This window comes from Protopterus annectens, chromosome 13.part0 (genome assembly GCF_019279795.1).
Source record: "Protopterus annectens isolate FY-2018-M chromosome 13.part0, PAN1.0, whole genome shotgun sequence".
NCBI classification, from domain to species: domain Eukaryota; kingdom Metazoa; phylum Chordata; order Ceratodontiformes; family Protopteridae; genus Protopterus; species Protopterus annectens.
The window spans coordinates 827,830,281-827,846,448 of NC_056747.1; the positions used below are offsets into that span (position 1 = coordinate 827,830,281).

General features: G+C 36.0%; 1 protein-coding gene across 1 annotated transcript in view; it reads right to left on the reverse strand.

Moving 5' to 3' along the window:
• Nucleotides 1-16,168, reverse strand: part of LOC122787696 (BCAS3 microtubule associated cell migration factor) — a 4,651,713-nt gene that overhangs the window by 1,110,426 nt on the left and 3,525,119 nt on the right. The window lies entirely within an intron of this gene.

The following is a 16,168-nucleotide window of genomic DNA, read 5'->3' on the forward strand; positions in this document are numbered from 1 at the left end:
ACAAAGTACTTACAAATTAAACAAATATCTCAGATAGAAAATCAGCTACAACTAGTATTTGAAGGAATATTGAAAAACATATGACACATGGGTCTTGCTAAGCAGATCAGTAGTACGTCCCCAGTTCTGCATCAATACACTTGAAAGTGAGAAGCTATTCGCCTGTGAAAAAGAGGTTAATCAGTCGAGTATGTAAAACTTTAATGGAAATGAAAGGTAATAAAGTACTTAAAATGTTAAGCATGAACATGTGTCATAGGTGAACCAGATGAGGTTAGCTGAATATGGATTTATATGATGGCTATCAATGCAAAGTACCAAGTTTTAGAAGGTTTATGATTTTTATTGATTTTTAACTAAGTATTTTAAATAATTTTTTTTATACAGTGCCTATATTAATGAGGATGATTTCCTGAGTAGATCTAATGTGCTGGAGATATGCCTTGAGCGTGTATGGGGCACAAAGGTATATTCTTTGGAGATGTCAAGGACTGAACACTTGGAAGTTGGCAATCTAGCAAGTAACAGGAAACATGATGGGTAAAATCAGTAAATCAGTGCTTATTAAAACATCGATTGTTGGGTTAATGACAAACCATTAGATTTGATAAGTGTGCAGGAATTCATATACTTATTACTATTGGTAACTAAGCTATACCTAGGAAACAAAACTCTGTACTTTAACAGTGGAAGATGTTCTAAAACTACGGAAGAGGCAAAAAGAAAGTAAGCAAAATTGTTTAAAAAAAAAAAAAAAAAAAAAAAAAAGAAAAGTTAGTGGACACCACATATATCCCAAATTGTACAAAGACAATGTATAGATTACTTCTAAAATGTAAAACACAAACTAACAGTGTTGTTATTTATCTCTGAAAATGTGTATATACTCAAAGGATTTTTAGACCTTTAACTTTTTGGCTGCTTAGTGTATATATGTGTGTATATATATATATATATATATATATATATATATATATATATATATGTGTGTGTGTGTGTGTGTGGGTGTGTGTGTAGACTGGGGCCTCAAAACAAATGAGCATTTTGTATTTCACATGGGTATATTTTACTTTTTTGTCTGTGGAATGGTGCAAGTATGCCTTTACAATGGTAATAATTTTGTTTCAATACTGATTAGTTTGTTATCTGCTTTTCGGAATACATTCCTAACATATATGTTTTATATTACTTAAATAAAATTTTTATTTAATGGGGGCATTTAGATTTTGATAAGGAGACACCTTAATTTGAAAGCTTGCATTTCAGTTTTGATGTGATATTGTTAGAACTATTTGATTGTAATTTGCATTACTGTTTATAGACATACTGATGTAACTGACTTTGAAGATATCTGAGATGTAAATAAATAGGAGTAAAAAAAAATAACTATCTTTAATATTTATGTATTTCTTTATGTTGTCAGTTTTCTATCATTCATTCTTTCACAAGGATGAATGTTTGTCATTTGCATGTTTCTTGTTTTTAGCAAAGAGAGTGTCACTAAAGCCACTAATGAGGAAAAAAAAAGAAATGTAATCCTTTAAATGTTTGTGTGACTCCTTGAAAGTTCTGAATGACAGGGATAATGAGAAGGTCATCTTGCAATGATGCTCTTGTTCTGAGAGCACAGCATTCTGATCAGCTAGTTGTTTACTAAACTGTTGAAATCTGTGAAGAGTGTTCGTCTTTCTCTAGGACTCACACAAAGGGAAACATAACTCAGACATGGAATTTCTGTGATCTTTGTTCATTCACAAACAAGCTCCAAAGTACTATTCATAGGTTCATACTAGGCCATCTGCCCTAGGGCATTTATAAGCCTAGCCAGAGTGTGTTTGGCTTTCGCCACCCATTTTAAATTAATTTGGCTATGCCCTTTTCGAGGTTAGTATACTGTGCCTCTGTCTAACAGTGACACAAAAGAGATACCCGGGGTAAACCTACAATCTTCCATCCACTCATATCAAGATTCCTCTTGAAGAGAGTCAATGAGGGACTCTGCCTAACCTGGACTGGGATTTTATTCCAGAGTGAAGGGAGCCTCCGGGTTATGAATCTGTTCCTCCAGCATGTCCTATTTATTTCAGTGCTGAGGTTCAAGTCTCTCGAGCGCGTAGCTCGATGGGATTTGGATTTTCTGAGGTGCAGCATGTCCATTAATTCCGGGTTGGACATGGCTTTATACGTCAGGCACAGATTGCCTCTGAGCAGGCGATATGCCACTGAGTAGAGCTGGAGTTTCTTTAACCGGGCAGCATATGGCATCTGTTTGAGCCCTTTGATCCTCTTGGTGAGGTACTTTTGGGGTCTTTCCAGTTGCTGCAGGTGTCTGGTAAGGTACATCCCAAAAGGGGCATTGTACTCAATTATGGGCCTGATGAGGGATGAGTAAAGAGGCACGATGACCTCCCCTGATCTAGATGTGAATCCCTTCATGATTAGGTGGGCTATATAAAATGTTTTTCTAACCACTTTGGCCACGTGGTTGTCAAATGAGAGATTGCTATCAACTTGGGTCCCCAGGTCCCTAATTACTTCTTCTGTACTTAATGATTATAGTGTACCACTGTAGTGCACTGTATTCTTCTGTTGGATTTAACAGTCAGATATTTGTTCACAGAAATTTCACAGTATTTCAAAGTCACCATAGTTTTATCACATTTTTTTAAACAAGACTATTATAAATTTATACAAATGAAAACAAACCACACTGACAAATTTTTATTTGCATACATTACACATTACTTATAATCTTTCCAATCGTCAAACATTACAAAGCTCATTCAATTCCTGCTTTCCCTTAAAACTCATTACTCCACCAAAACATTATTCTGCATATATTGCTCCCATAATTCCTATTTTTTCCTACCCTTTTCTAAAGACCCCACTTGCAGTTGTTTTATCTCTGTTACTATATGCACTACCTCTAGTACAGTCGGTTTAGACTTTAGTTTCCAAGTAACTGCTTTTTTGGCAGCCACCAGAATTAAACTCATGAAGGCCTTAGTATGTGTCTAGGTAATTCCGATTCTGTATCACAGCTCAAAAAATCATTTCCTTAGTTACACCAATTTGCTCTCCCAGTATTTCTGATAGAGTAGTTTGCAGGAATTTTTTTTTTAAGTATGTCAACTGATTACACTCCCACAAAATATGCTCTGAATCATCTCTTTCTTCCCCATTGCAATTCCAACATTTGCAATCTACCTGAGGAAAAAGTATTTTGAGTCTGCTTAGGGTATAAAAATACGGTACTTGTGTATTATCGCAACCAGATTTTCACGGTTGCGAATTCGAATGGTTGAGTTCAAACAAGTGCAGGAAACAGTGAAAGATGTTATTCTGACTCCTCAATGCTGAAGAAAAAGTTTGGATTACTTCAGGAATAAAAATAAATAAAAAATTCCTCTTCCTGTTTGGAGTGCATGACGCACACACGCTTGAATTGTCATGGCTGCTCTGTCACGGACTAAAGGAATGTTGTCAGTATTACTTGAAATCGACATGTACACTGCAGTATTAATCTAAACAGCATCTTTACCTTTTACCAAAATTTTGGATTTAGCTTCATTTACTTGAATATCATCATCTATACCATCACTAATGGGTATGTCCTCATCATCTATACCATCACTAATGGGTATGTCCTCATCATCTATACCATCACTAATGGGTATGTCCTCCTCATCATCTATACCATCACTAATGGGTATGTCCTGTTCTTTGTCTTCATCACAAAACATAGTATGCCGCACTGCTTCCTCATTCATTTCAGCATAAAAGTTTGTAGGTAAATCATATACATCACTGTTATTTTGGGGGGGATGGGGACAGTAATTTGAATCCTCCTTACAGACTTGCTCAGTGTCAAAAGGTAAAAGTTGTAGCCAGTAAACCACACATGTCCTGTCTTACAATTTCTATAGGTCATAAAACAGTTTAAGGAATGCTCCAACTCGCCAATTTGTGAATGTCGTAATTTTTCACAAATATGAATAAGATGGGTATGTGATCTATAAAGGAAACAGTTTTGGGGTTGACCATTTTCTGGAAGAAATTCCTTCAGATTATCAATTATGACAATGCTAGGGATATGAAGACTTGCATGGTTATACAGATAACAGACTGTATTTCAGTGATTCTTGAATTTCTTACTGCTGTAACGATGTGGACTGCTCATTCGGTGGTTTGCTCTTTCTGTGTAATGGGAAATAACGAAAATGCAACAAATGAAGAACGCTTTATCCTCAGTGTCATGAAACGCCAAGCTCCAGATAATGTGAGCCACTACATGAGTATATAAAATCTCCTCAAATACTTAAAAAAGCCAAAGTTTATTTTAAAAATAGTCCAACTGGTTAAGCGCTTTCACTCGCAACAAAGCGAGCTTCATCAGAACAACATTCAAATGATTGTTAGCATTTAAATAGACTTGTTGGCGTCAAATGCGATAAGATTAAAAGAACATACACCTTGCTATTAAAACTCAATTAACTCTTTCAAATACAACAAATACCAATACAACAACTTGCATAATATATCCTTCAATCGTAAAACATGTTATAAAAAAGTAATTTATGTACTATAATGTGACATAACTTGTTCACTTGATTTAAATATTTTATGTGAATACTTTATGGGGCATCCTAGCACATCTCAGTAAAAGGTACTAAATAAAACAGAAGAAATTGTTAAACAATGTAAAAAATGTTGAAGCTGTGCAATTCAAACTATATTTAAAAAAGGCTTAATGGTAATGCAATCATTTAGCGCTGGTGTTGTGGAAGCATCAGTATAAAGTTGCCACCATATTTCTTTGTAGGATAGCATTCTCTTGTTGTCACCCCCTCTGGGGTCAATTTGAACACTATCCAATATGGCAAATTTAAAATTGTGTCTGTCCCCACACTTTTTAACATGCCTATATAGGGCATTGTTGTCATCCTTAGTCTTAATACTGTACAAGTGTGCATAGATACGTTTGTTAAACTTCCTTTCTGTCTTTCCTATATAAAATCCTGGACAGACAGTACATTTGGCTAAATATATTATCAATTTAGTATTACAATTACCTTGTTGGAATCTAATGTTAGTCCTATTCACAAAATCTAAAATTATTCCTCCTTCTTCTAAGATAGCATAACATTGCTAACAACATCCACATTTTTAGTGGACCTATAAATAGGAACCTTAACTGAAAGACCTCTCTCGAGGTCGCTCTTGATGTTATGTCCCATTTTGTTCACAAATAGGGGTTGAGTCCCCAGTATATTAGCAATGTCCTGGTCTGCTGAAACAATGTTCCAATTGTTGACCATTATTTTCTTTATTTTTCCAATATGTGGACCAAATTCTAAAACACATGCTCTACCAAATGTGCTAGCATTTATAATATTTTCCTGGTTGTTACTACTGCTGGCTTTGTTGTAATAAATGTAACCTAATAAGGGGGTGTATTTACTTCCCCATTCCTTAGTAACAACTTTACTCACTTTAGTCATCATATTTATATCATATCCTCTGTCTCCAAATAAAGACGTGATAAATGACACTTCTAACATCTCAGAATGTAAAGATGTCATTCTTATGGCACGTATAAGCTGTCCTTTATATACATTAGTGAATAAATTCCTAGGGTGATTGCTGGTAAATTCAAAGTAGCTGCTAGAACAGGTGTTTTTCCTATATAATCGAGATTTAAAACCTCTTTCTCCTTTCAAAATATATGTATCTAAATAGGAAATACCTTCATTGCTACTAGATGATGTAAATTTCAAAAAAAAAATATCACTGCTCTGGTTTAAATATTCCAGAAATTTTTCTAAAGTGTTGGCACAACCATCCCACAAAATGTAGATGTCATCAAGGTATCGGGAGTAATATTTAATGTGTTTGATATACTCACTCTTGAAAACTATGGTTTCCTTCCAATCAAGCATAACCAAATTAGCAAATATGGGTGGACACGCTGCTTCCATAGCTACACCTTTGGTTTGCCTGAAATATTCTCCCTCATAATAGATGTAATTGTGTTCTAATACCAATGACATCATGTCCAAGATGAAACAAGCTTTATCCCAATCTAATTCAGCGTACTTCCTAATACTATTGGCAAATGCTTCTAACCCTTCATCTTTGGGAATACAAGAAAATAAATCGATGACATCTATAGTGACAAAAAATAAATCTTCTTTACAAAGGGTAATTTTTTTAAAAAATTCCCAAGAATCTTTAACTAAATATGGAATTTTGTCATAAATATGTTTGAGAAAAATATCCACAGCAGTTCCCATACGAAATGTTTTAGATCTACTGCCTGAGGACACCTACAATTACTTGAAGGTTGAATACCCTTGTACTGGCTTCCCTTGTTGGAATTCCCAAAGTACATAAAAATACTGAAAATCCACCTTTCAGACCCATCATCTCAGGCAGTAGATCCAAAACATGTCAGTACAGTATTAAGACTAAGGATGACAACAATGCCCTATATAGGCATGTTAAAAAGTGTGGAGACAGACACAATTTTAAATTTGCCACATTGGATAGTGTTCAAATTGACCCCAGAGGGGGTGACTACAAAGGAATGCTATCCTACAAAGAAATATGGTGGCAACTTTATACTGATGCTTCCACAACACCAGGGCTAAATGATTACATTACCATTAAGCCTTTTTGAATATAGTTTGAATTGCACAGCTTCGACATTTTTTACATTGTTTAACTATTTCTTCTATTTTATTTAGTACCTTTTACTGAGGTGTACTAGGATGTCCCATAAAGTATTCACATAAAATATTTAAATTAAGTGAACAAGTTATGTCACATTATAGTACATATATTACTTTTTTATAACATGTTTTACGATTGAAGGATATATTATGCAAGTTGTTGTATTGGTATTTGTTGTATTTGAAAGAGTTAAATGAGATTTAATAGCAAGGTGTATGTTCTTTTAATCTTAGCGCATTTGGCACTAACAAGTCTATTTAAATGCTAACCGTCATTTGAATGTTGTTCTGATCAAGCTCGCTTTGTTGCTATTTTTAAAATAAACTTTGTCATTTTTAAATATTTGAGGAGATTTTATATATTCATGTAGTGGCTCACATTATCTGGAGCTTGGCGTTTCATGACACTGAGGATAAAGCGTTCTTCATTTGTTGCATTTTCGTTGTTTACCTGAATGCTTTTGTTGTTTTTGTAATGGGAAATAAAGAAACCAGAACTCTCCGTTTTCCACTTTTTATTGATAAGACTGCACAAAACAAATTGCAGTGGTAAAGAAAACACATTATTTGACATTTTTACAACACTGATGACCAGATTCAAGGAGAGGTAACCAACCGCTAATCCGCAAACATTTGGTTGCGATAATACGCAAGTACCAAAAATACATATACAAACACTTCCATGCAAAGATCCTAAATCTTCTAGACTTTGTGGCATATTTGGGAGACCTACATCTATCCCCCATGGTTTCTTTGTGAATTGCTTATCCAGTCTCTATTCCCAATCCTTTCTAACCTCCTTTGATTAATTTCTATGCAATATTTTATATGCCTTACTAATTATTCCTTTTCTAACAGAAGCTTCTGTTCTGGATTCTACTAAAAACTCTACCAGTGCTAGTCTTCAGCAGGTTTTTTCAATTTGTCAGTATTTCAAAGTTTCCACACTTCTCAAAATGTTCTAATTTAAAAATGTCCAGATAAAATTGTTTGGTGGATAGGGAAACACTGCTGCCTGCAGGAGGTTCACTTTTCTGAGCTCACAGTGAATACTACAGAGCACCACATAGTTCCTCCATTCACATTTGCCATACAGAAAACAAGGTTGTTTCTCTCTAGTTTCTTCCATGCTGCTCCTCTCTTCTGGATACCTCTCTCTCACATCAGGCTCTCTGGAGAAGACTACATAAACAGCTTTGATTCTGTGCATGTTTCATACTCCTCTTATAGCTCTAGTTCCATTATTTACCTCATGTTCTTTTTCCTCCATACAACTTTTCAGTTTTCTGATCTAGCTTTTTTAAAATTAGGCTTTCCCTCCTTTTCTGGGCCTGCTTAATTCCCAGCCATGTATTAGCTCTAACATCTATCTAGTATCTACAGTTTGAAAAACCAAACAACCTTAACTCTTGTTTTCTTTTTATATCTAAGTCACAGTTCTAGTTAGTCAGGCCTTTTTATGCAGTCCCCTAGTTCCCTTAGCAACTCTGTCTTCTCTTGTAACACTGTACATCTTTCTTTTGAATAGTCTTACATTCTAAGTTTAATGCTTTACAAAAGCATATTCTGGACTTCCTCACTAGTGATTTTTTTATGGGCAATGACTCAAAACTACCTATGCATACAGATAAAGCCCGTGTTTTTAACTCTGACTTCCCCTAATGCTCAAAGGCCTCAAAGTACTTAAAGAATTTCAAGCTGTTGTGCTTTGCTACTGATATACACAGTGCAGCTCTGGTTTTATTCCCAGAATCCCTGAACCAGTGACAGTGCTTCTGTTTATGCTTCTTTAGTCTTCTCATGTTTGGGAGATGTACAACAGGAAACAAAATGCTAGCTGCGACTACTGTAAACATTTTGTTCACATTTTTTTTCACATCATCATCATTGTCCTAGTGCCTTTGCTGAGCTTAGATTTAAGACACAAGAGAAAATAATATGATCCTGACCCAGACACTTAACAGCTGTTTCATGGAGGATGTCTACTGAAAGCTTCCAAGGTCAGGCATACTGTCAAAAACAGTGTTCAGCTGTAAATGCCAAAAAAGCAAAGAAGAAAATTAATATTCCAAAATAAACAGTCATTTCACTGACAGCAAATTGTAAGAACACACATGCATCATGGGATGCAAAAGAAAAATATTTGTTTTTAAAGGGCTCATTTCCATAAATGCCAAGATGGACCACAGTCTGTGTTGCTTTTCTCATTCCTTAACTCATACAACCCACCAAATCACAGGCTAATGGGGTGAAAATTGCCTTGGTGATGTTGACTCCTTGGCTAAACTGAGCAGCTTTCTGGGAATTTGTCATAAATGTGTTACAGTTAGTTAAATGCAGAAGCAGCAGTTTGTTTCTGCAGTTACATGTAATGTAAAATTAATACAAATGACTGTTAAATTATGCTACGGAACACAGTGCACTCTGCAGCACATACAGTTTAAGAGCGCTGAAGTGTTGCTTAGCAAAAACATCTTGTGGTACACCTGGTATATATTCAGACACTGAGAAATTCCTGGTTCTCTGATGTGAAGTGCTTCAGTGTGCTGAAGATGCCTAGGAGTTAAACAAGTTTCTCAGAGGAGGAAGGCTGCCTAACTGCATACTATTCTCATCTGTTAAGATCAGCAGCAATATATCTGCAGCCTAGAAAGCTTTGAAATACTAAAGAATCAAAGCAATACTGCAGGAAAAGATAAAACAATTCAACTGTCACTCAAGAAATTAACGGTATTCGAAGAATACTCTACAGAAACTCCAAGATGAATCTGCACCATTATACTTTCTCCCCACTTCAAGATTTGGCTGAAAAAAGCTGAATAGGTCCACACCACGCAGAGTATCTTGTGATTTTCAGGGCATGATTTATAATAAAGGAAAGAAAACCACTGCATAGAGGGCCTCTGTGATTTTTTGGGCTCATACGCAGTATAAAATGTCCCAGACAATTGCATTTCCTTCTGTCATCAAATAATATGATGTTATAGCATACAACATGGCTATCAACAATATAAATCTAGAGATGACTCATTGAAGATAATATACCTTCAGCCTGGGTAGATGCATGTACTCACAGTAATGGCAGCTGGCTGGTAAAGCCCTAACTACTGTTGTGGACAGGAGCACATACCAGGTTTTCATCAAGAATGTCAACCAACAGAAAGTTGACCATCTGCTAAGACAAACATAAAATGGTCATCTACACATTTTGTTGGGGGGAGGGAGTATTTCCACAAAACCTGCCCTTATACATTCTTACTCCAATGTCACAAATCCTCGGGGGAAAGGGCACAGAGTTCAAAAATGCAACTCACTGGCTTTCAAACATTCAAGGAAATCAATAGAAATCCACATTGCATTATAAAGTCAGCTCAGACATGGTCTGAAGCTGTGTTTCACTGGGAAGAAAGCTGTGGTTGTGGATATGACAGATTGCCATTCTTTCTTCCAAGACTCCATGCCATACAGTCACACAACCTGCCCAATAAACTCAGTCACACTAGCAGACATTGTGTGCGACATGTTTCTAGTATGCTATACATACCCTGTAATAAAGCACTAGGTCTTCCAGCCAAGGTTTCTCCAAACCTCCCGGAGGATGCAACTGACTTGTAAATCCATTTTTCTGTGCAAATCATAAATAACATGGGCCAAACAGAGCAGCTAGCTTGTTTTTGCAAAACATACGCAGCAAATGCTTTGTAACATAACTACACATCAATGTCGAAGACATAGGCATTTTGGTGCAAACGGCTATACAATGACCACAATGCTCTACCCTGTTGTGCTAAAAAACTGGGCAAAAACTGTAACATTAACAGTGTCTGCCTTTGATTTACATGAAAGGTAAGTGTCTTAATCTTCTATAGTAAACATTGCAGTACAGTTTCTTAATTTGAGAGTTTCCTTTAAAAAACCTCATCCAATCTGTCATTTTCAAACACAGGCTCAAATAAAATAATTGTCACAAGAAAATAAATACACGTCATATTTTCATAGGTGCTTATTCAAGTAAAGTAACATACAGCCTTTTTCTGTTCTTTTTGAAGAAATACATCTTCAAATCCTTGCTTGTATGACTTACTGTGTGCTTCCACTGTGCTTGAAGGCTCATGCACATACATACATTATGATTATCTGCAGATTTAAGGTCACACTTTCTCCTCCTATGTCTGTGAAAACCTAGGATGTTGTATGTGAGTCTGCAAATGACACATTTACAGCTATACCACATAAATTTCTTCCAAAGAGAAAACATGACTTCAGAGATGCCCATTCATCCACCTAGCAAGCTGTCAGCAGTCCAAGGTTACTCCTGTGCTTGGGCTTTCACCACAAACAACACTACAAGCATAGAAATAATCATTTTTGAAAATAAAGAAGGAAAAGTAAGAAAAGAAAAATTACACTATGTCTTCTGTATTTGACAAAATGATAGTACAGTTCACAGTATCAAAATGATGAGAATTTGCACTCATCTGTATACATTTACCAACTTGTTTGATTAAAATCTATTCATATTAACCACCACAAAAGCTTTCTGAAATGTCTCCTGATGACTAAGGTAAGAAACAGCCAGCTAGAACACTCCTTTATGCTACTGAATTCAATCTTCTTTAACATCCAGATGAATATTTTCATCAGGAATAGACCCATTAACTGTACAAACACCCTTCTGTCACAAGGGACCCATACTTCAACGGCCAAGGAAATCTTCCTCCCGGTAATAGTTTCTGGCAAATCAGCAATACGTCTCTCCTTCAAGCACATCTGAAGCTGCAAGTGGAAAACACTGATAATTTTGGATCAGACAGCATATGGTTTAGTATCTTGGCAAACACTACTACAGCTGTATGAAGTGGTTCTGCAGATTTCAACATCTTCTGTGCAGTAAGCGCACTCATATGATCACAATGAGACACACACACACACATATATATATATATATATATATACATACAAACACACACACACACACACACACACACACACACACACACACACACACACACACACACACACACACACACACACACACACACCTAAGAAACAGATGGTATAAACACCATGTAATGCATACAAACCTAATGGGGGTGCAGGGAGGTGATAAAATAATGAAGAATTAATAGTACACAAACAAAAACATTCTTGGATTTACAAACCTATGACCTGTGATCAACCAACACACACAACTCCCACTGCTTACTATGAAGGAACAACAAAGCATCTACTGTACATGAGTACTTAGTGAGTTCAAGTACCCGATTCTTCTGTATGAAGGATATTTCACATCATTCGATGCCTTGGGCTATACCAGGCAATGACTACATACTTACAAACTGGCAGACAGTAAATAGTCAGTTGACTCATTTCTATGTTCAAGTCTTTTAACTAAAAGGGCACAGAAATATTAAAGCAATCATTTTCCAGCGTGTCTTAAAAGAATAGAAAGTCAAAAGGAAAGTACCCTTCAAACCCTCAACAACATAAAGCATGCCATCTGTCCAGACACTTGTAACAACTGGAATGCCCACAGAGATAACTTACTAAAAGGATACAAGGCCTAAACAACATGTCCTACATGAACCCAATCAAAACCTGTCACTGCACTCTGTATCCTACAGACTGCGAAGAGGTGAACTGTGTCTGGCGTACAAAGCATTGTCTGTCCCAATACTGATGGATTTACTGCATGTTAGCAAATCAAATGGCATCAGAAATACTAAGTCTAGGGATCTACTTCTGTAACATCAAGAGAATGGTTTGGAAGTGTGGTTATATCTTGCAGAGGACACCGCTGCTCTGGAATACACATAAAACAAAGTTCATCCCTGTCCATATTCAAGCATAACTGGATCTACAGAAGGGAAAAAGAAAATTTATCCCAGGACTGCCCTCCTGTACTACTAATGGACAGAGGCAGCTCTTTAATGCCTTGTCCCATGTATGGGTCTCCGAATTATCTATGGTATGACCCCAGTTATTCTCATTAGGGCAATATGGGATGGGTAAGGCCAATCTCTAACCAAATGGGATAGGTTAATTTGAGCACAAGGAAAATTGGTTAGGCTTAAAATGACTTACAAGGGCAGCTAGCATAGTACTTACCTATGAAATTATAATATGAACATTACTTTTTATGTTGCAGGTCTGCAGACTCCCACCCCCTAAATTTACACAAATACTTCAGGAAAAATAGTGAAAAAGAGGCTGTGCAGTTCTGTCCAAAGTCATAACAAATATTAAGCATACGTTCTCTATCGTCCCTCAAGGAGACAGGAATAACAACCTCTACTGGCTTATCTAAAATTTAGTGACTTTTCTACCCAGCAATGGGTGCTGGCACTGACTGCAACTTACTAGTTTCTACCCTCTCATATCATTTGTTTTACCTGCATGCAGTCTCTTTTACTCATACACATAGTATAAGCACAGCACAACTAATGCTATTTACATACCGATCCATGTATTCTAATTTCAGTTTACTAGACATAATTAAGCTCATATCATCCCCCAAAATAAAGAAGTGGGATTCACCTGTTTAACAAAATCAGATTTCGTTAACTCTTTTTATAACAGAAAAAACCCAGAAAATAATAAAAATGAAATAAACAAAAAGAAACTAGTTTTACACACTACTTTATCAGAAAAATGTACTCCCTTAGGAAGTTAAAATGGTAAAAACTATTCACTTATATCGTTCACCTGTTTTAATTTTGGGCAGCAGCCATCCCTTAAATCCTGTGGCATACAGAGATGTAAGCATTATATTATATTACATGATATTAATAAACATATTTATTTGCCCTAAATATGTATGGGGCCCTCATCTATGACAGACCCGTTGGCTGTTTTCTATAATTTACTACACTAGTATTCTGCATTGCAAACACATCTTTAAAACTATACATATATAAACAGTTGGCATACTGCCTAATACAAATGTCATTTTAATACTTTTTCTGTTGGCAGTTATCTTATTTTACTAGGCTAATTAAACTACTGTGCACCTGACATTACTAGGCATGGTGAGTATTTATATCACTGTTCTTTCAGAAATTGGGTTCTTCATGGTTTCATTCCACTATAATGATAAAATCATGATCGTAACTGTAACTGCACCTCTGTTTAGCAATATCATTTCCACAGCTAGGTCATTAATGATCTTTAAAATCAAAGACAGAAAGGCCCTGGTTCTCTCGCACCAAGGAAATAAAAGACCCAGTTATAACCCAGATTACATGAGTTTGATTAGCAACTGAGGAGCTGGAAGGTCACAGAGGATGGGAATGAGTAGCCAGTGCCATCTCACCTCTAATGGGGGCTGGGTGGCCCACTTCCCTGCTATACCCAACAGGAATGTTGAAGGACTACAGGACACAGACAATGGGTCAGTGTGGTAATGTGCTGCATGTAAGCCAAAGAGCTGTGTTTTCACAAATGTCACTTACTACAGCATCAATACTTACAGAAACAACTAGCCAACACAGGGATGTGGGGTTAAATACTTGAGAAAGGGGGCTCACTTGAACTTGGGATGGCCCGATAAGTGAATGAGGTTATGAGGCTCTCAAATTGGGAACAAATGGGCACTAGGGTTCTTGGCCTGGTCTAAGAAAATTAGGTCTAGCTCCCTCCTCAAGAAAAGGAACAAATGGGCCAGCTGGGTGGTGGGAGGGCTATTTGATATTGACTGTACAGAGATAAAAGGCAGTGAGATCACAGTGCTGTGTATAACGCATGCGAAGGACAGACATCTCATTTGTTTTACAAATTTGGCATTTTAATAAAGAACTTTCATGAGTTAAACAAAACAAACAATAGTTTAGTAGAAAAATACTGCAACAGGATAATTATGAAAATATATATTTGTGTGGCTGACTTCTATACATACAGTAACAAACATATGTATGAGCATATATGTATGTATGTATGCATGTACACCTAGAAACAAGACCAAAACAAACACACACTTACATATAGAAGTTATTTTCCATGCATTTGTCAACATACAGAAAGTAAAAAAGTGAGCACTAACAGGTTTAGTTTGTCTAGCACCAGTTAAGGGGCTCAAGTACTTCTAATATCAAAAGGCAGATGGTTTCTGATATATCTAAGCAACTGCAAAATAAAAATATTAAAAACTGCCTGTGCATGTAAACTGCAAATAAACAAGTTCTACTTAGCTAGATCACTTTAAAATGTCTGCAGTATATCTTTTCTGAAATCTGCAAGGGCTCAAATTCTGCAACATCCCCTATATTACTTTAAGTCCTATGGCTGGTGCACCTTGGGGTTAACAGTTAAACAATTAAAGCAATTTCAAGTTTTGTGTTTAAAAACACTGCATTGTTTCACCTGCCACCCTCTGCCTTACAGATCTAATGTAAAATACACAAAAGAGACTTAAACCAGGGCCTCCAGGGACACAGCTCTGCACTACAACTAATGCACATTATAAAAAAAAAAACGTATACAGTAAGCATTAACAGTACTGTTCCAACATGTCATACCAACACAAAATACCAAAAATATGACAAGAGTAGTTTATTCTATTGTCATATAAAACAATTGCTTTAATGGAAACAATACTGTCATCTTCTTAATGTAGTCTATCTAATAAGTCTAAACCTTGCTACAATAAGCATTCATCTAGAATATTCCTAAATTAGCACTTTCATTTTATGTTAGCACTTAGATTTTCATGATTTTTAACACTCCAGAGCAAGCATTCACTATAAGAGGTGTGTCATGGGCATACCTCTCAACGCTTCATATTTTCACTTCATACTTTTGGTCAGTTACTGTTTTCTGAAAAATAAGTGAGGATGAAAAGTCATCAAATAATGGCATACATCTGAATTTCAGACTTTATATCCTTCAGAAAATAGATGCTAACACAAATCCTCTTACCCTAGCAACTTTCTACGTTTATAAGAGCAATATTTAAAATATGTCCCTATTTTTTAGGCCTTTGTCCACCCATTATTTTAGACTTTGTTCATAAAAGGTATGGTCATGGTTAAGCAGAATCATCAATGAAAACGAATCTAACAATCCTACACCACACATTCGAAATAAACTTTAGGATACTGGAATGTTGCAGAAGCTTTGGTAGGTGATCAATGAAATTTAAAATCTACTGAAAAGGTACTCCATGCAAACCTGCTTGTTTCGACTGTAAAGGCCTAAGTATGGCAAAAAACATTACATTTTCTTTCTTACTTCAAATTCATACGTGTACTACGGAAACATAAACAGTCAAGTGCTGTGTCAGAAATTCAAATATAATGCTAACTTAAAACATTTAGATAACTAAAAGCTTACTGTTAGAAATATCTCTCGCAAGTATTAATAATACATATGGAAATGTTTCCATTTTCACAGTTAACAGCAAAACCTGCTTTAAAGTCTTATAAAAGAAGTATAACTGAAGA